The following is a 21,882-nucleotide window of genomic DNA, read 5'->3' as shown; positions in this document are numbered from 1 at the left end:
TTAATAATAACACAACACAAGAACTTAACATATTTCCAATATCATATAAGAAATGAAAACCACAAAATAAACTCAAAATGCTGGGTCACAAACTCAGCCCCTGACAGTTAAAGCCAAATGGGCTGTGACCTCACCTCCCATTTCTCCATCTGTCTGTACATACATACATCACTATGCTATACCTGTTCCACATAGTTAACCTGGAACCAGGTTTACTAAGGATCTAAGCCCTGGAGTAGTGTTGTAGTTCCCCATTCGAGTTCTGAATGGCCTTACTGTATGTAAGTATACTGGTTAGCTGGTATAATCAATATTCCTGTGACAAAGTTTGCATCATTTATGTGATAACAAGATGCATGCCAACAATTAATCTGTTAGAGATAATGGCATAGAATTTATTGTGTCATTGTAAATTATAGTAAGTGATAATGACTAAATATAGCCTGTAGCGTTATTTACTCTTCTTACATTTATGAAAATAATGCATTTCGTCTGATATATTTAACTTTTTTGTCCAAAAGTAAAAGAATTGTAAACAGTGTTGAGCTGAGCATTTTGATTATTTTTCCCTAGCAGTACTGTACATAAGCTAATAAGTTTAAAAAAATTATAAGATCGCAATATTTTTCCAAAAACTTGTATTTCAGTTTGTTACAGGCTCCTAAATGAAGACCTAATTAATTATACTATATTACATTTATTTAAAAATGTTTCAACATCAGTGCCTAAAGATGATAATTACATTTCGAGATAGTGTATTTTAAAAAGTGTAAGTTAACAAATACATATTTCTAAATAAAAATCACAAGACTATTTAAAGTTTAGGCAAAATAATTGGCAAACATTTCTACAAATTAAACTTGTAATTGGTCATTGCCTGAGGTTAGGCTGTCTTAATTGCCTCTGTGACTAACATGCCATTTTCTCTCACTCTCTCTCTGTCACGGTGTATCACTCTCTCTTTGTCTCAGTTGCTAAACTCTCAGACAATCAGCTCAATTTACCTTGCAAAACAAATCTCCCTCTAGCCTTGCAATCAATTAGCTGAGTGGGAAATCAATTAAGCCCATTGCTAAAAAAAAAGCTATTAATAGAAAGCTGACAAACAATAGGGAACCATATATCATGACAAGTGCTGATGTTTTTAATTAGTGCAACATTTAACATCTGCAATTATGAAGTCATAATGAAGAGAGATGACAGAGTAGTTTGGTCAATGGTTGAGAAAATGCACTGTATTACACTGTATTGTAATACACTGACTCTATTAAACAGTCTATAAAAAAGATAAAGCACTGTTTTTAAGGTGTAAGATGAGTCTATGGATTGATTCCATTGTTTTAATGTCTTTTTCCACAATTTGACATCTTGCACAACTTCTTTACTTTGCCTCAAACTATTCACTAAAATGACCTTTTCCCTTTTCTTCATCAAAGGAAAAAGTAACTTATATGTATTAAAAACTTTATGTTATTAGAATTTAAGCCTACAGGAAATTATTTTAGGGTGGTTCCCATACAAGGGATAACATTAACATTAACATTTCAGAGGAATCTAAAGTTCGCATTATACCTTCCTTGTCTGCTAAGGTCCATTCAGGTCTGAGTAATGTCTACGATGTCTGCAAACCTGTTTTTTTTTTTTTTTTTACTTATCTGCAAAGAATTTACTTTACAATACACCAACTATGCATGTGTCCCAGATGGCAGATTTCAAGAAGACTTAAAAGAAGTGCAGGGATGATTACTTAGCCACTGGAGCCCAGTCCATGTCTGTGTCCACTACATAGTAAAATCAACCCCTAAAGATGATTCTATTCTTATTTTTTTGCATTTTTTTCTTTTTAATGTACATATTTTAAATGTTCTCTTATTGCTTATTTATATTTTACTGCCATATTTTACAAGTAAATTGTCTAAAGCAGCACGTATTTCATGCTTTTTTTCATTTTACAATTAGCCTAATTTTTATTTTACTTATATTGAAGTCTGCTTTAGCTTCTCCATCAGCTTTTAATATTTTGTGCTGCATTAATCACTACTGCCTTTTAATTTGCATTTAATTTGTATAAAGGGTCCAACAGAGAGACCCTCACACAACCAAAATTATTGCAGCCATCTGTAATGAACTTGTAGCCTTTGAAATGGTTGCTCAGAAGAGAGGGACTGGGTCTGTGACCACTTATAGTCTGTTGCCATCTTCAAAGAAACGTAGGTGCACCAAGACAGAAATAAAACTGTACAAGCTAACTGGTCTCCTATCAATCTGTGATTGAATGAAATCAAGTTGGCAATTACGGTTCATGCAAACTGTTCATAATGATAAGATTAAAGATTGGGATGAATCTGTAAAAATCACAAATCTGTTGCTGTCTGCATTCACAGAAATTCACATTAGCTATTTTTATTCAAAACCAGCCAAAATGTCGTAGACCTGAAGAGTTACAAAAGTGCTACAGCACAGTGATGTAACTGCATAATGACATAAGCAGCTTTGCTTTTACTATACTGTTTATAAGAATAGAACCAATTTGCAACCAGCTGAGTCGAGTCCCTCTGTAGTCTCACTGTAGTTGACTTTCGCACACTGTTGCAGACTTGCTCTGCCTAATTACAAAGTGTTGGCAGTCCATCTTTCTGTGTTTTTAAAATAGATGGCAGTTATTTGCAAACCTTCACCGACACATCGGAGAATGATTGCAACCAGTCTCAGTTGTTGCCAGTTGTTTGGAGACAAGTTCATTCCTACCAGGTGGCCTATGCAATTGCCTTGGAATTGAAAATGGCCACTGAAACTACTTGCACTTGGCAGCTGAATGGGAAAAACAATTGGTTGCCAACCACTAATTACATTAAAAATACTCAAAGATGGGGCTTCAACAATACACATTTATAGCATACAGCCTAAAATAAAATAAAAAAAGGTCTCTGCTTAAGGTTAGGTCACCTGCATACACATTTGTGCATTTGTGCTCAATGCAGTTTCACTGTTTATATGTTGCAGGGACTAAGTGATGGGGAGGAGTGACAGGCAGAGATGAAGCAGCTAAAAAAAAAGAGCAAAGACACAGAGTTGGTGGTGATAGCAGTGTAAATATGCCAGTGTGGTTGAGCCAGGAAGCAGGGGAGTTGACCTTGGTCATAGTTTAAGACCTGTCTTTTATCCGGCTAGCAAGCAGCTCTGAGAACCATTTGTCTGCACACTGCAATGATAGCTTCTCCCTCCTTGTATCTCTTTCTTTTTTCTCCTCGGTCCTCCTTTTATCTGTCTAATTCCTTTCCCTCTTTTATTACTCACTTCAAAATTCAATTCAAAATCCTTGTTATCACTTTGAAAGCTTTGTATGGTCAAGCTTCCTTTTACATTTCCGAGTTAATACAGCCCAGGGCATGTTAGGTGTACCTTGCTTCATACGTAAAATCAAAGGCACCCGATTTATGCTTTTGAAGTTGTGGCTTCCAGACTTTCAAAATCACTCCTGTTGAAATTTATATCTACAGCCTTTAAAAAACTCTATCCTCCAGTTTAAATATCCTCTCATGACTGTTTTTCACTTTTAGTATTAGTCTTTAGTTTGCTTACCCTCAGTTTCGTCTTCTTAGTTTTTTTAGTGTATCTTCAGCAATCTGTAGAGAACTCTTGAGTGGAAGCTAATTAAATGTCGGCTTTCTTGTTGTCTAAAGGTGCTTGTTTAAAGTAGCATCCACTTAATTATGGACATAATCACATCTTTAAGCTTTAAACGAATATTGCTTTGCAATTTTTTAACAAAGATTTTTTCAATCCCATAAAGGAATTTTCTAAAACATATCTCACAAACATATCCTTCTGTTTTGAAGCAGTCATCTCACTGTCTTCTCTTGATTGTCAATTAAGATGACTTATAGCTATAAACACTATGTTTCTGCTGTTATACTGCAGAAAGCATCAATACATATTAAAACTGGGTTAATTATGCTTTGCGACTGATGTGATTAGTAGCAACATTTCTCTCTTAATTATAGATTTTTAGAGAGCATACTATATGAACACAATCCTTACATGCCATCTTCTTTGTTGTGTGATCACGATAAGATCAGCCAGAAAAAGGCATAAATTTAATCTACCTCCATAATACCTTCTGTTTTTAAAGAGACTGATTTTCTCGTGTACCTTTAACACTCCAACATCTGCAAGATTGCGCATATCATCATTTCAAACTACTTATTTCACGCAACTTGAGTGCTCGGAATAAGCTGATGTATCAGCTAATCTTCTATATTACTATCACTTGCTGTGCACTGTATTTAAAATAATGTTGTTTTTCCCTAGTTGCCCTCTGGGGTTACATTGATCTTTCTCTGCTCTTGCCATTTGCTGTCTTTAAATTAGCCTTCACAGGGAGTGCTAGGAAACAGAGCCTTTGTGCTAAAATGAAATCTATATTTACATGTATTCTCATTACAATGTTGCTATTCAATTATTGACCTACTGGGTTTCTAATCTATTACAGCCTCTTGAGGACTGGCTTGAGATGCAAATGCTTTCTCTGACTCTAAAGTGAAAAAATGTTATTTACAAGATGGCAGAGTTAAAGCCGCATCCTCGTGACCCTGAGGGCACACATCCTGTAATGACAAAACTCTGTAGGGGCAATGCCTGTGAAAGCTTATAGTGAGTGCTCACAATGTACTTTTCCTGGTGAGGTGGCTATGCTCTGAAGCTGGAAAAATTCAGAGCGTAGCCACCATGATGTCATCCACTGTTAGGGGATAAGAGATTTCAATATTTTTCCAAACTGAATGTGAAAGGTGAGGGATGACTGAGTGAACCTAGAACCAGTGTTTGGTTAAACAGATAACTATATCTATAACTCTTCAATTATCTGTGGGGATGGAGGATAAAAACAAACAAACAAACAAACAAACAAACAAACAAACAAAACCCCCAAAATAAAATAAAACAAACATTCAAATCATTATGGAGATCCCTTTGGGCTGGTTATTATCTTTTTAAATTTTTTGTTTTAAAACACTAAAAAAAAGTTCCTGTGTGTGTTATACTGTAGCCTAAAGTTTAAGTTTAAGTTAACTGGCAATAACAAGACCATGGATCTCAGCCTCATGTTATGGAGTAATGTTAAAGTAATGACTTCAATAGACCTGGACTTTGTAAAAAGAATCATCACTTAGATCATTTACTTGCCTTGCAACTGAGCTGCTCTGGCAAGAGCAGGTGAGTCAAATGTACGGCTCCTGAACATCCGCCCGCAATACGATTATCCAGCTGAGAATCCATGTTGGCAGGACTGGGACTTTATTTTGATGGGCACACCATGCGCCCAATCACCCTCAAAGATAGACTGGGATCATACCATTATGTGAAAGAAGGAGGGGGATGGGGGGCAGCTGTTCAGAAGACAGCAAGTGTAGTGGTAGAGGCCAGGTACGTGGCGTGGCGCTGGATCGAAATGCAAACATGTCAGAAAAAAGTGAAGAAATGAGTGAAAAAGTCAAACGAGCAGCAGAATTTATAAAATAGAAGCTGGCTTAAGTGATACCCGTTTATGTTTTTAGCCATTTTCCATTGTGGAGGACAAAAGATTTCAAACGTGTCCAGGCCTTTAACATAATCTGTGTTGTAGTAGTAAATCCATAAAAAGAAGGCTTCAATGAAAAGAGGGAGAACATCTGGTTTAACAGGATGTACTGCCAGATCTGTTATTTAAATATAGGCATGTGTGGTATTCACAGAAAAATTGGAACCAGCTAAAAGCCAACAAAACTATTTCAACAACCACCAAACAGCCAAAAAAACAAACAATTAAAGAACAGGTAGGCAGAGTCTGCAAAAAGATGTAAACACATGTAAAGTTGGATCCTTGTCGGGCACTGAAAGCAAACATTTCACAGATGCTGAAACTGTAGGTTTCGTCATTCACATTCACTGAACCAGCAGCAGGAGAAGACCAAAACTATGCTTCACGTAGTTTTTACACAAAGGTTTTAATCAATTCCCTCTTACTTTTGCTGTCTTGCTTCCTCCAGTATAAAACCAAACTTCCTGCACAGCTCGGTCTCCCAGTGCGCTTTGAGACCAGTTTCCCAACAGAAATCTATATTTTCTGGCTGATTCGCTTACTTATTGTGCACCAGTCTACTGTTGTGTGGAGTGTTTTCCCAAAAGGTGTATCAAAAGTAAAAACCATGCTATTTAAAAGCAATAATATGTTTTTATAGTATTGGTTTTGTTGCAGAATGAAATCCATTTTTATTTTATTTGGGGCCTTACAAAAAATCTATATGGACTCAAGTATGTAGAAGAAATCAGATACATGTGATATGAATATATATTAAGTAAAGATGCTACAGAAAGACAGCAACATTGCATGAACTTTCATTTGAATTTGACAACCATTATCAGGAGACCACTGAGATGATGGGAAAGAAAAACAGCTAATCAATATCAGATGTTACAAACAATTTAATAGCTGGATCAGTTGGAGTGATGATGACACAGAGCTGTCCACACACTAAATGTAAATACTGAGATTTTCTACATCATGCTGTGTGTAAGATAAGTTGGACTTGGATACAGGGAGTTGAAAGCTGCAACATGGTTTTGTTTTCAGATTTTGATATGGCGTTTTTCTAATGTGAAACTGACTTTTTCCTTAAATCTATTGGAAACAGAGTCAACACACACTGTAGTTTTTAATCTTGGAATGAAACACGACAGCTCCAGCCTTTGACTGTGGCAGTATGAAAAAGTGAAAATGAGTGTGCTGTTATGATAATGTATGCAAGTATCTGCAGGACTTTGCATTTGTATTTGTGTTCTTTTTCACTGCAGCAATATAATATAATAATGTTGCAAACTTTGAAGCTGTTTTTTATTTTAAATCTACCATATATGTGCCATGCGCCAATAAAATGAACATGAACTACTGCATAGCTGAGGGGAGATTAATATTAAAACCTCTTTCTGGATCCATATCCAGGATCCAGAATGTTTGTTTGTGTGTGTGTGTGTGTGTGTGTGTGTGTGTGTGTGTGTGTGTATATATATATATATATATATATATATATATATATGTATATATATATATATGTGTGTGTGTGTCTGTGTGGACTTTGTATGTGTGTTCATGTGTGGTGTGCATGTGTGTATGAAAGAGGCACCATGATTAATGCGCTGCTGTCATAGGGCGCCAGATGATGAAGTAGTCATACCACAGGAAGAAGAAAAAAAGAAAATCAGAATAAGAGAAAAAAGTGGACAGATGAAAAAGAGCATGAAAAGCGGAGGCAGGATATTTATTTCTTTTATAGAAGAATCCTGTTTCACATAAAAATATCTTACTACTACCCTTCTGAGCAGGTGAATCATAAATGCAGGATGATTTAAAACAAGGGTTCTTTTGTAAAGGAAAAAAATCATTAGACTTGAATTTTGAAATAATCAAGATCAAGAATTTTAAAAGATGAAATCATACTGTCAGAAAATTACTATCTTCAACTTACTAAATAGCAATAAAATAATTGCAATGGATTGTTTTAAAGATGTTATGCCTCTCTGACAGTTACCTCTTGTGAACCTCATCAGACATTGGTGTCTTTTTTATTAAAAGAACACATCAAACTTTGAAACACTTAGTTGACAGGGAATAACAAATCAGGTATATAGGTGTAAACTAATATACGCTACCAGTCAAAAGTTTTAGATCATTGAAATTTTTCCAGGTTTTATTGAAAATTATGCAGTTTAATGTCACATTGCACTCTGAAATGAAAGCATAGTACAAGTAGGCAACTTGTCCTGTCAAAGCTGAAGTTGAAACTGAGACTTGCCTACTACAGGGAGTGCAGAATTATTAGGCAAATGAGTATTTTGTCCACATCATCCTCTTCATGCATGTTGTCTTACTCCAAGCTGTATAGGCTCGAAAGCCTACTACCAATTAATCATATTAGGTGATGTGCATCTCTGTAATGAGAAGGGGTGTGGTCTAATGACGTCAACACCCTATATCAGGTGTGCATAATTATTAGGCAACGTCCTTTCCTTTGGCAAAATGGGTCAAAAGAAGGACTTGACAGGCTCAGAAAAGTCAAAAATAGTGAGATATCTTGCAGAGGGATGCAGCAGTCTCAAAATTGCAAAGCTTCTGAAGCGTGATCATCGAACAATCAAGCGTTTCATTCAAAATAGTCAACAGCGTCGCAAGAAGCGTGTGGAAAAACCAAGGCACAAAATAACTGCCCATGAACTGAGAAAAGTCAAGCGTGCAGCTGCCAAGATGCCACTTGCCACCAGTTTGGCCATATTTCAGAGCTGCAACATCACTGGAGTGCCCAAAAGCACAAGGTGTGCAATACTCAGAGACATGGCCAAGGTAAGAAAGGCTGAAAGACGACCACCACTGAACAAGACACACAAGCTGAAACATCAAGACTGGGCCAAGAAATATCTCAAGACTGATTTTTCTAAGGTTTTATGGACTGATGAAATGAGAGTGAGTCTTGATGGGCCAGATGGATGGGCCCGTGGCTGGATTGGTAAAGGGCAGAGAGCTCCAGTCCGACTCAGACGCCAGCAAGGTGGAGGTGGAGTACTGGTTTGGGCTGGTATCATCAAAGATGAGCTTGTGGGGCCTTTTCGGGTTGAGGATGGAGTCAAGCTCAACTCCCAGTCCTACTGCCAGTTTCTGGAAGACACCTTCTTCAAGCAGTGGTACAGGAAGAAGTCTGCATCCTTCAAGAAAAACATGATTTTCATGCAGGACAATGCTCCATCACACGCGTCCAAGTACTCCACAGCGTGGCTGGCAAGAAAGGGTATAAAAGAAGAAAAACTAATGACATGGCCACCTTGTTCACCTGATCTGAACCGCATTGAGAACCTGTGGTCCATCATCAAATGTGAGATTTACAAGGAGGGAAAACAGTACACCTCTCTGAACAGTGTCTGGGAGGCTGTGGTTGCTGCTGCACGTAATGTTGATGGTGAACAGATCAAAACACTGACAGAATCCATGGATGGCAGGCTTTTGAGTGTCCTTGCAAAGAAAGGTGGCTATATTGGTCGCTGATTTGTTTTTGTTTTGTTTTTGAATGTCAGAAATGTATATTTGTGAATGCGGAGATGTTATATTGGTTTCACTGGTAAAAATAAATAATTGAAATGGGTATATATTTGTTTTTTGTTAAGTTGCCTAATAATTATGCACAGTAATAGTCACCTGCACACACAGATATCCCCCTAAAATAGCTAAAACTAAAAACAAACTAAAAACTACTTCCAAAAACATTCAGCTTTGATATTAATGAGTTTTTTGGGTTCATTGAGAACATGGTTGTTGTTCAATAATAATATTATTCCTCAAAAATACAACTTGCCTAATAATTCTGCACTCCCTGTATGACCACAAATTATGCTGTAATTGAAGCCGTTGTCCTGTGAGCTGCCTATCACACACGCTGTTAATTCTCAGGAAGTTGTCCTTAGATTCATTTGTGGATTTGGGTCTGCCAGACCTCTTCCTGTCAGAGCTTGGCCCAGTTTGAGTGCCTTTTGATGATAAAGGAAAATGTACTCATTGACATCTTGACTTTCTTTGCAATTTTTCTAAAGGTAAGACCTACATTTTTAAGTTTTTATGATGGTCTGTCCCTCTTCCATTGTTAATTGACTTTTTCTTTCCATTTCTGTAGCAACACAATACTTTCCACAGTACAATCCTGTTCAACTGATGTTCAGGAGGGTATACTACCACAGTGTGTTCCAACACTCCTTTTATGCAGACAGAGGGTGTTGTAAGTAATCCAGAAAAGTTGGAACCTGTAGGATTTCGTAGCACCAGATTTCAAGGCTTGATCAACCTCCATTGCTGCAGAACAGCTCTGAATTGTTCTGCAGCAATTTAAAGCTGCAGAAAAATTAAATTGTTGACTTTGGCTGGAACGTTTTTAATTTGCAGATACTAATGCATTGCTCTCTTAAGGTCCCACCACAACATTTCAATCAGATTAAGGTCTGGACTTTGACACGGGCATTGTAACACCTGCTTTTCTTTTTCAGCCATTCTGCTGTAGATTTGCTGCTGTGCTTGGAATCATTTTCTTGTTGGATGACCCAGTTTCAGCCAGATGGTCTCATGTGACTCTAGAATATTTTAGTGTACAGAGGAGTTCATGGTGAACTCAATGACTGTATGATGTCCAAGTCCTGTGGCTGCAAAACAAGCCCAAATCCTTACCCCCTCCAACACCATGCTTCACCGTTGTTATGAGGAATTTGCACTGATATGCTATGTTTGAAGCTGTGCATTATGGCCGAACATCTCCACTTTGGTCTCATTTGTCCAAACAACATTGTTCCAGAAGTCTTGTGGTTTTTCCGATCCAATTTTAGTAACTTAAGCCATGCAGCTCTTGTTCTTTTTAGGGGAAAAATCTTTTCTCCTGGCAGCCCCCAAAACAAACCATACTTGCACAGTCTTTTTCTAATTGTACCATAATTAACTTTAAAGTTTAACAAGCTAACCGAGGTCTGTGAAGTCTTAAATGTAGCTTTTTGAAGTTTCTCTGAGGATTGCATGTTCTGACCTTGGAGTGAATTTGCCAGGCCGTTCATTCCTGGACATCACTGTGTGAGCACACACAGTCAAAACACCTGCTTCTACAGGAGTTATTCACAATTGCTTATGATGAGTTAATCAAGTGCATTTGATTAGCAGAACTTGGCTTCTACTTTGTCAGTTGTTATAGAATCAGGGTGCATCAAGGGTGCAGTTCTTTCTGTGAAGAACTTTGTTCTTCATATGACAATATACACTATTACATTAAAAACAGCTCAGCCAGGTTATAGTGGGTGCAAAAATATTAGGATATTTTATGGCTCAGGATTTGCAATAGTACCATCAGCTTTAGTGACCCAAAGATGAGAACCTTTAAATAAAAACGATAGAAGAAAAAAGCATGAATAAATGCTTTGTTTGACCCTGTAATCTTCTTTGAAGAGGCACCAGTGACAGAGTAAAGCATCATCTTAAGAACATACAGTGTCTTAGAGAAGGGCTCTGTGGCTACCCACATAACTACCATCATAATTGCTGAACTTAACCCTACTGAGTAAAGTTTCTCTGCTCTGCTAATAACAGCGTGTGATGGGAAAAGTATTTACTTTTATGAGAAGGTGAGCAAAGAAGAGGGCAGAGGATCTAATCACCACTCTGAGGTGTGACAGAGGCTTAAGGTCCAATTCACTGTTGGATAATTAGAGTCTGAATGTGAGCCTTTGTTCAGGCCTATGCACAAGGCTTAGCGAGAGTAGGTGTGTGTCAGAGCATGTGTGCTTAGGAAGGAAAAGAAGTGAAAGAAAAGGAGAGGTTTCCATCGTTACAGGAAGTGTATCATCAGTACAGCTGGTGAACCTCTGGGTTGCCGACGGAAACTCCAATCAGACCAGCTGAAGCCATCCCACTTCCTGATGCGAATCCAGATTAAACCCCCCAGGAGTGACCTCAGCTGTCATTGACAGACACGTACCCACACTTATGTACATACACATAGATGAGCATGTGCTCCGTGACATGCACGCATGAAATCCACTCTCATAATTTCACATGCACGCACTGAGATGCTAATTAAACTCCACACAGTCATGACAGGCGCACGCACACACACACAACCCCCCCCCCCCCCCCCCCCCACACACACACACACACAGAGATTTGTGTTTCCATTACTTTAAAGGACATTAGAATAATTTAAATGAGCTCTTCCTTAAATCCATTCTTTTCTATCTAATGTTATGGGGACTACCACAACAAAGAAACCCATAGCCAAGTCTCCAAATTATTACTATAAAATCAAACCTGTGTCCTCACAAAATAAGAAGTACACACACACGCCAAGGTGTTAATTAAACATCATGATAGGTGATGTCACTTACTTGTGCCAAATCTGACAGAATACCCATCCCAGTGCCCACTGTGTCAACCAGCTGCTACCTACCTACACACACACACACACACACACACACACACACACACACACACACACACACACACACACACACACACACACACACACACCTTTTTTCCATCTCTAAAAAAGATAGATTTTATCAATCCTTTGAAACCAGAAATGTCTTGTTCTGAAGGTCAAAATACGATGTTGTTCATTCTTGATTTTATACAACTTTCACTGTCATAAATGGAAAAATGTCCCTAGAGTAGCATTATTTCGTGTTATCTCAAAAAAACGAGACAACAATTCAATACATACATTTAAAAATAAAGTCCATATTACAATGCAGGTAAATGTGCACAACAAGATTAAACATATATCAAATTGCTCTCTGTCTTTAATTCATTTCCTTCCTGGCGAGAATTTACCTGTTTGTTTGATCGTCGTCTATCGCTGAAATCCATCAGTATAGGCTTGATGTTTGTTGATGGTTGTCTTTCAAAACCTCTGCCTGGAATATTTACTCAGTTTCGACTGCCTGTGTGGGATCTTGCGCATGTGTGTGAGTGTGTGCTTCAAAATGACCGAGTGTGTGTTCATGCATGGATTTGTGCCTCTCCATGTTAATAAAGTCTACAGATATAGCTGTCAGCTTGCTGTGTTGATTCAGGCTCAAGGCAAACTGCTCGAATATCCTCCCTAACTTACTGTCTCCATCTATCTCCATCTTTCCATCTGTCTCTCTTCTCTCTCATCATCCCTGTCTGTCTGCATCTGCCCCTCTATCCCCTCTGTCTAGCGATACTGTTTGTGCATCTGGCACAAGTGGCTCTCGCTGTTCTGTCTCAACTAATTTCACAATAAACTTCATGAGAAAGACCTTCGTAGAGAATATTTTATTTCTGCAAAGAGGTTTGGCTGGGAAAAGAAAAAGAAATATCCACCTGCAGCTACTCTTGCACTGTTAATTATTTTCAACAGCCCTCAGAGAACAGGTGCGGTGTTTTGCATTCAACGGTGGCTTGTAAATGTTGTGAAAAAGCAAAGATATAGCGATAATCATAGCAGCAACAGAAGGCGAAAATGAGCAGTAACATTTTGAAAACATCAACTTATGCACCTACACTGCGTATTGATTTGTTAAGATGAAGAAATTGGCCATCTCTGATTTTACTCTTCATTATTGTCCCTTGCTTAGCCTAGCAGAAAATGGTTCTAGAGTCAAATGAGTTTTACTCATGCAACAACAGTGTGATTTGTTGCTGCTGTATTGGTGATTTACTATGAATACTTGCTCTGCAAGTATCACAGCACGCTACCTTATATATATTTAAACATTCATTCACAAAGAGCTATTTGAAACCCAGTTTAAGTAAAATAAGTAATAAAAAACACCTTGAATCGGTGGTGACAGGGGAGACAAACGATAAACGCATTGGCAGAAGTGGTCATCTAGTATACAAACACATACAGACAAAAAGACAATACCGACTACAGAAATACAAAATATTATAACCGCAAAACAAAATTCTTATAGCAAATAAAACAAATATGGGAACATATATTAAAAGATTTATTTTAAAAGAAACATCGCAATTAAGGTTTAAGAATTTATTACCACCAACTAGCCAGTGACTGGCTCTAGAGTTTAAGAAGACTAAGCAAAGGTTTGATGCCTTAGAGCTGGGACTTTTTTTGTGTTAGGAATCTGTGGCACCAGATTTTAAAGACACCAATGAATAGACTGTATAGACTAACAGCTGAAACCAAAAAAACATGTTTTTGACATCTATCACTAGAAGCAAATTTGATGTCTGTCACTTGCCTGTCTTCTCACAGAGCAGAACTCTTTTTAATGCATCAGTCCACACTGACATCGAGAAACACATCACCTCAGGACCCCCTGAGTTCTTTTTTTTTTGTTCATGCTTGGAGTCTTCTCTTGTGAAGCAATAATATACACAGACAGCTATGATCACCAAAAAGTATATCCAATTTCTGAGTTAGGAAGATTGCTTTTAATGTCAGACCTTAATGTCACTGCAACATTTATTTCCCAATAAATAAATAAATAAATAAATAAAATGAATGAATGTACAGATTAACAAACAAACAAACCTTTTTTTCCTAAATGAGTCTACATGAATTTTTTTTTATCAGTTATGTTCTTGCTCTGTTCCAACCTGGTGAAGACAGCTTGGACAGCTGCACTCCTTTCAGCCCCTTATTGTCCTGATGACAGACAAACAGCTGGTTTTAAGAGGAGGTATAGAGTGGATTGAATGGAATGAATGCTCTGGTCATAAACTCACATCTCACTCATTTCTGACTTATTGTAAGACACAGGTAGTAGACTTGCAGACGTTGAAGCAGGTGATGATCTATGAGCAGTATTACAGGCAGAAAAATAAGGTGGAAAGATGGAGATGGAGGAAGAATTGCAAAAATTTAAAAATGTCAACTTTGCCTTTTCAACTTTGAACTGTATTAGAGGGGAGACGCAACTATTTATGTATTTTTCAAAAGCTGTCAAAAAAACACTTGAGATTGAGACCATCCATAACAATTCATCACCTGTGCCATGCAGCATTATTTCTGCTGTTATGCAGTTTTGCCATTAGCATGTACTTGTGAACTGTGACAGTTAAAATACATTTATGGGCTCTTACCTCATTGGCATGTAGTTCTTCATAGGACACTGACTGTGGGTTTGTTGCAAGCACACAGTTTGAAGCCTCAATCGTGATCTTGAAAGAATCCACCTGCCTCGCAAGGTAAAGCTTCATGATTTAGAAACTGAAGTTTCTGTCTGCTCTGCTGAGGTTTTTAGCCTCTTCAGTAAATTATTTGGCTTTATGGATTGCTGTTTTGATTTACTAATGCTGCCTTAAACAAGAAGCAGAAAGATGCATGCAAGAGCAGTGTTTGTATTTAACTAATTTACATTTTATAGAAAATATGATCTTTCTCGTATGAACCAAAGGCCTAGTAATAGAGTGATAAATCCACACTCTTGATAACGAGAGGGATGAAGGATGAAATGGTTTTGGGGCTTCACCTCTGCCTATAAAAGCCTGGCTCTTTTGACCACAACTTTCTTATCGACTTTCAGCTCAGGCTTTAATACCTTCAAGTGGCACCAGAGGATAAGTAAACTTCACTATCTCAGTGTGTCTTCATCTACTCTGTCTGCCTTTACTTTTTAGTTTGTGACAGATTTCATAGGCTATACTAGTCTCATGTTCCTCTGCTTTCTTCCCCCCTTTTTTCGTTTTGCCTGTATAGATTTGTCCCTGTCATTTTGATGGGTCTCATCTTTTTTTTTTATCATTTCAACATCCGTTTTTCTCCAATGTCATATTATATAGTAGTTCTCTCTTGACTTTGTCCCGACGTCTCTCTTTTCTATCACCTTTCTCTCATTTTTGCCGGCTGTCTCTCTGTTTCTGCCCTGCTCTGTTTTTCAATTTCACTCCCTATCTTCTTCACTCACTGTGTAAATCCCCTCTTATCCACTCCCAGTAACAACTCGCCACATCCGGCTCTCTTGTTCTATCACTATGGATATTTGTTCTAGATTAACCTCTTGCGCTCTGTCCCACCTCTCCTCACACACAGCATTTTTCACCCATATCTCACCCTCTTCTTCTGTTGTGGCTGCCCTTCTCAGCTCCATCCTTCCTTTGTTTTTGGTCTTTTACTCTTGCCCTCTCCCTTCTCTGGGGAGCTGCGACATCAGTTTAACAGGCATCATAGCATCCAGTCCAATGCAATATAAATGCCTCCCTCTCTCTCTCTTTTCCTCCCTTGCTCTCTCTCTCTGCTCTCTCTCTCTCTCATTTTCTTTTTTTTCTACTTCTTTCCCATTTGCACAGAAAAAGAGAAAGAAGGAACCTGATGAGCCACCAACCACCAGCCAATTCCCAGGGATGACACGCATGTTTGTGCCGCACAGATTGCCGTTTGCTTTTCATCTGAGGGATAGATTGAGCTCTTGACCCTCCCCACTCCTCCTTCTCCCTTTTCCCTCCTCAACAGCTTCCCTCCTGTTTTTGTCCCAAAAGGCTGTAGATGGGTTTTACACAGGGTAAGAAAATTGTTTTCAATTATCTTTCCTTTGACATTCTTTCATGTTTAATTTTTTCTATTCAGCATTTCTGTTCAGCATATTTGTAGAAGCATAAATACATGCATGTAGATATGAAGACGTTATATAGAATAATCATTTTTTGTAGGTAGCATTGAAATTGGTCACAAGCTTTTGGTAAATGAAATATTATATAGTGAACGTAAGAGAAATACTGAAACAGTATTCTTTCAGTATTGTTCCGGTCTGAAGGACTCATTTGCATGAAAACGCTACCTCCAGATGAACAGAATCAACCTTTTGGGGGAGGACTGAAACAGACCTTTTTCTAGTACTTTGCTGGGGAAGTTGCGAGAGCCCAAGAAAAACTTTTTCCAACTTCCAGGTGAGTGATTAAAAGCACTGCACTGAGAGCACACGATATGGTTGATACGACATATGAACTGACAGTAAATACATCTGATAGTTACCTAGGCAACCAGAATGTGGGATGTCCAGAAGTGATCAACCTTCAACTTCAAAGCAATGTCCAACCAGTGAATTGCTTTCCAGTATGTGCACAGCTTTACTCTTTGTTTATACATAATTTCAGCAAGTCCTCAAACCTGCGCACTTGTCCCTGAGGTCTGATCTAACATAATAAAATCACTTAAACGACATGTAGGAGAGCATACAGTTTAACACAGAGAACTAAAGAGGCTGGAAAGGTTTTTGCAGGCAGATGTCTTTCAGGACCATTATGAATTTATTCTGCATAGATTTGTTCCCCTTATGTTTTTTTATTATTATTTAGGTGCCCTTTGGTTTTAGTTTTGACACCAAAGCTAGTTCTTACAGTTACAAAAAGAAGTATCTCATAACATTAACCATATCTTCGAATTCTTCATTTTCCAGGTTGTCACAGGGACAAGTTTAAGTTAAATGCAACACTTACACACTTTGCTTCCTTATATATTAGTTTCCATGACTTGTGAAGTCTTTTTGAGATGGTTTACAGAACAGTCCCCATACAATGGAGTTTTAAAAATGTTTAACACTCAGTATGCCTGACAAGCTGATAAGCTAACAATAGCATTTATCACTGTCTGAAATATTAAAGTACTTTTGTTCCCTCCATGTTGCGTAAAATGCTGTCTTGTTATTATCATTCTGTGAGTGAATTTACAGTATGTATGTGTCTGCAGAGGAAATAAAATGTCTGTATAAACGTATATTCTAAATAATCAAATTTATAGGCATTATTATGTGTGTGTGTGAGAGAGAGAGTGAGAGAAAGTGAAGCCAATATGAACACAATGTAAATAGCAGACATTCGTCTCGTGAAACTATGTATATACATTTGAATATTGGATTTTTGACAACATTTTGTCAGTGACTTATTTTGTTGAATAACAAACGATGCAGCTTAATTATGAACATTCTGAAAGACTGAAACATTTTTCATGCTATTCTGATTTCCTCAGCCACTCAGTACAAACATTTTTTATGTTTGTTTGAACAGAGACGGGGACAAAGAGTGACTCCAGTGAGTGTTGACTGATTCAGATCACAAAAGACAAACAAGTAAACAAACAAAAAAAACCCTTCAAACAAAACATGGTTTTAGTTTGGTGTCAGTTTACTCAATTCCTTAGTGCATATTGCAAGAAAATCCATACAGAGTTAGTTTACTGATTGCTTCTAGCCTTTGCTAAAACATTTGTGTGGTGATGGGAGTTATATCTTCTACGATTGTAATCCGAAGTGCACTGAAAGGTTTTGATGAATATGAATAATAACAGTTATTTAAATTGTATAATAGGCTCAACCAATGACCAACCCATCTGAACACAGTTGGTAGGAGTCAAGTTTAATAAAACTGGACCGTTTGGTAATAATACCAGAGATCTTTTGAGGACTTGGAAAACGCGTGCTGAGAATAAAGCCATGATGTAGAACAGCAATTCTTTTATTATCCTTTTCATGCTGCATTTGCCTTGGAAGGGTAATGGCACCGGTATTTGTTAATGGTTATGGGCAATGTATTGGTTCTTGCTTGTGGAAACCAGACCTCAGCACCATTCCTGCATGTGCTTGAGATTACCATTCTCCACAGTGGTTTTCCCCTAAACAAGGAAACAAAGTTATCTCCCATTTTTTCAGCTGTTGTGGCAATCTCCCATTGAAGTTGATTGTCTTATTAGGTATTATATCTATTAAACTGTTATTTCATTCAGGCATTTCATTTCATTTTTGATTCTGAAGACTTTCATAGGTGGCAGTACTTAAAACATTACTTAAAAAAGCCTTTACTTGACTCAGCGATCTTATCTAATATCTTAACTTTATCTTATCTAGGCAATATTATTAGAAAGCACAACATATATTTTCATTGCTATGCAGATGATAGCCAGCTTTATTTATTCATGAAGCCACATGACACAAATCAACTAGTTAAACTACAGGCATGTCTTAAAGTAAGTAAAGCGCTATATAAATACAGGCCATTTACCATTTAAAAACAAAAAGGCCTGTATGACCTCTCATTGCCTACTTCAGACAAAACTGAGGTTATTGTACTCAGCCCTAATATTTACTTTAGATGGTATTACCTTGGCCTCCAGTTACACTGTGAGAAATCTTGGAGTCACTTTTACCAGCATATATCCTTCTGTGTGCACATTAAACAAATATAAGTAGAACTGCTTAATTGTATTTGTTGCTAAAATTAGAAACACCCTGTCCTAGTGTGATGCGTAAAAAACAAGTTCATGCATTCATTACTCATAAGGTGAACTGTTGTAATTCACTGCTTTAATTTCTCTTTAAAAACTGCAGTGAGAGTACTGACAGAGAAAGAGAGGACATATTTTCCTCATATTAACTTATATTTACTGGCTCCCAGTTAAACGTAAAATTGAATTTAAAGTCTTTCTCCTCACATACACATACTTGAATCAAGCCCCGTTATATCATGGAGATCTCATGGAACCATACTGTCCCAATACAGGACTGCTTTCAGACTGTTGGCTTACTTGTGGTATGTAGGGTATTTAAAAGTAGAATGGGAGGCAGAGCCTTAAGCATCCATGCCCCTCTTCTGTGGAACTAGCTCCCAGTTTGGATTTGGAAAACTGGCATCCTCTCTATTGGTGATCTGTCCAGGGTGTATCCCACCTCTTACCAGATGTTAGCCAGAATAGGGTCCAGCCCCTCCAGGCCCCTCTTCTGTGACCCCGATAAGGATAACAGGATAGGAATGGATGAATGGATGGAGGCTTACACTGCTGAGGCCTTGCCATGATGCGCTGAGTACTTCTTCACTTATGTCCTTTCACTCTCCATTTTGTTCCACTATTACATTTAATCATTAGAAAGTAGTAGTAGAATTACTGTAAATCATGTCTCTCTCTCCCATACGTGTGTCTTTGCTGTCTTTTCTTTTAGCTCACCCTCAACTGGTCATGGCAGGATCAAGGTGGCTGCCACTCCCTGAGCCTGGTTCTGCCAGAGGTTTCTTCCTGTTAAAAGGTATTTTTTCCTTGCTTGCTCTTAGTGGGGATGTCTGATTGTTGGGCTTTTTTCCTAATATTCTAGTTTCTTTACACTATAATATAAAGCAATTGGAGTTTACTATTACTGTGAATTGGCACTATTTAAGTAAAATAGAGTTGAACTGAATCTCCCTCTGTGCCATCTGTGAATCCCTATGCTTCTGCTTCAATGTATCACTGGAATTCATGTATAGACCAAGCCACTTACACACACTGGGCCTTCAGCCCAGGGAAATTGGCTGCGTAACACAAGTTGGGAGGTGAACAACACGTTTAAACGCCATCTTTTCTCATATGTATCCCACATAACAACATAGTCCAAACTTGTTCTCACTACTAGAAATAGTTCATTTCATTTAGGCAAGAGTGTGACTTGCAAGAGGGAGCACATGTCATACCCACTCACAGCTCCTACAGTCACACATAGATGGTACTGGGAAGCTGGCTGGTTAAGACCCTTGATGTCTGATTGCACTGGACATTTAGGTTCTCCGTCAGATAATATTTAGACAAGTTCAGGGCTGCAGTGAAAACTGATACTGCATGACAGAACAAGACTAAAATACACTATATGGACAAAAAGTATTGGGCCGCACTTCTTACATGTTTGAATTCAGGGGATTTGAGTGCCTTTACCAGAAAGGTAGAAATCAATCATCTGGCCATTTAGTCTGCCTTTACAAACATTTATGAAAGAACGGGTTGTTTTAAAGAGCTCACTGAATTTAAATGTTGTACAGTAACTGGATGCCACAAGTCAGTTTGTGAAATTTCATCCTTCATAGATATTCCACAGTCAACTTTAAGCAGTACTACTGGAAAATGGAAACAACTCAAAATACACAGAAACTCAACCACAAAGTGGAAGACCATGTAAAGTTACAGAAGAGGGTCATCAAGTGCTGAAGTGCATTGTGCACTGAAGTAGGCTTTGGAGCTGGAAATTTCATGGCATGGGTTTCCACAAGGCACAATGCCAAGCATCATATGGAATGCCGTAAAGTACGCTGCCACTGGACTCTGGAGCAGTGGGAACGTAGTCCATGCGGTGATGAATCATGCTTCTCTATCTGCAGTCTGATGAATGAGTCTAAGAATTCCAAGAGGACTTTAACTGCCTGATTTTATTGAGCCATGAGGTTGATTTTCTGTGGTTCTGGGGTCCTTAGTTCTACTAAAGCAAAATCTTAATGCCTCAATACTACATTTTGGACAGTTCTATGCTTTAAACCTTATGGTAACAGTCTGGGAAAATCCTTTTCTGTTCCAGGATTGCTGTACCCCAGTGCACAAAGAAAAGTTCATAAAAGCATAGTTGAATGAATACTGTTGGCAAGGACTTGACTGGTCTACATAGAGTCCTGATCTCAATACATTAAATACCTTAGGCAAGAACAGAAATTGTGAGCCAGTCCTTCTAGTTCAATGTGTGTTTGACCTCACAAATGCTCTTCTGTCCCCACAGACACACTCGAAAATCCTGTTGAAATTCTTCCAGGAAAGTGGAAACAGTTACAGGTTTAAAGGCAGGACCAACTACATATTAATGCCTATGGATTTAGGATGAGATTACATAAAAGCTACTGTTGATGTATTGTGTAGGTAGCTTAATATTTTTGTCAATGTAGTGCAGAATGCAGAGGTTGCTTTATATTTTCATATAAAGAAAAAGAAAAGGGTGATTGGTTATGATCTTGACCCTCAGTAACATGTGATTTTTAAAATGGGTATCATTAGGAATGTGTAAATTAAAAAAACTTTGGATTTCTAAAGTATGTGAACTCACTAGACGAAAAACAGGCAGAATCGAAATTTAACGTATGTGTCAAAATCTGTGCTGCATATAAGGTGGTTGAGTGTCGCTGTGCGTGGGCTGCATTATATCAGTTTGCTTGTGTGTAGCGTAATATTTGCTTGAATTTGTCTATCAGTGTGCTCGTGTGTCTGTTTGCGTAAATTTGTGTCTCTAAAAATTTTTTGTGTGTTTGCTGTACTAGGTAATTAAAGCGGTGCGTGCCAGCCCAGTGACAATGTAATACCACTCTAATCGTCTTCAGCTCTCCCATCTGTGTGCCCAACATGACTGTCTCTCTATCGCACACGCACAAACTCAAAGACACACCAGACGAGCCAACGCTCGTATTTCTTTTTACCTTACAATTCTCACTCGAGAAAAAGAGACACAACGGGAAACAAAGCGCCACTCAGACAGAAAGCAACTCGCTCAGTAGACTGGGACAGCCAATTAGAGATTTACAAAGACATGAACATATTAATATTTAGCAAAGTGCTTACTATAATACTTACTATA

General features: G+C 38.0%; 1 long non-coding RNA gene across 1 annotated transcript in view; it reads left to right on the top strand.

Annotated features, from left to right (window-relative positions):
- Positions 1-17,147, top strand: part of LOC146562894 (uncharacterized) — a 45,936-nt gene extending 28,789 nt beyond the window's left edge. Inside the window, exons 4-6 of the long non-coding RNA XR_014894553.1 lie at positions 15,827-16,038; positions 16,321-16,423; positions 16,505-17,147. This is a non-coding gene — a long non-coding RNA (uncharacterized LOC146562894). The remainder of the gene's footprint in view (positions 1-15,826; positions 16,039-16,320; positions 16,424-16,504) is intronic.
- Positions 17,148-21,882: the final 4,735 nt, after the last annotated feature.

The sequence above is a fragment of the Mchenga conophoros genome, linkage group LG12 (genome assembly GCF_057382185.1).
Source record: "Mchenga conophoros isolate Kocher_MC1m ecotype Shallow Benthic linkage group LG12, M_conophoros_male_GT1.1, whole genome shotgun sequence".
Classification (NCBI taxonomy): Eukaryota; Metazoa; Chordata; class Actinopteri; order Cichliformes; family Cichlidae; genus Mchenga; species Mchenga conophoros.
The sequence above is the reverse complement of the archived record's forward strand: the minus strand, read 5'-3'. Positions and strand labels throughout refer to the sequence as shown.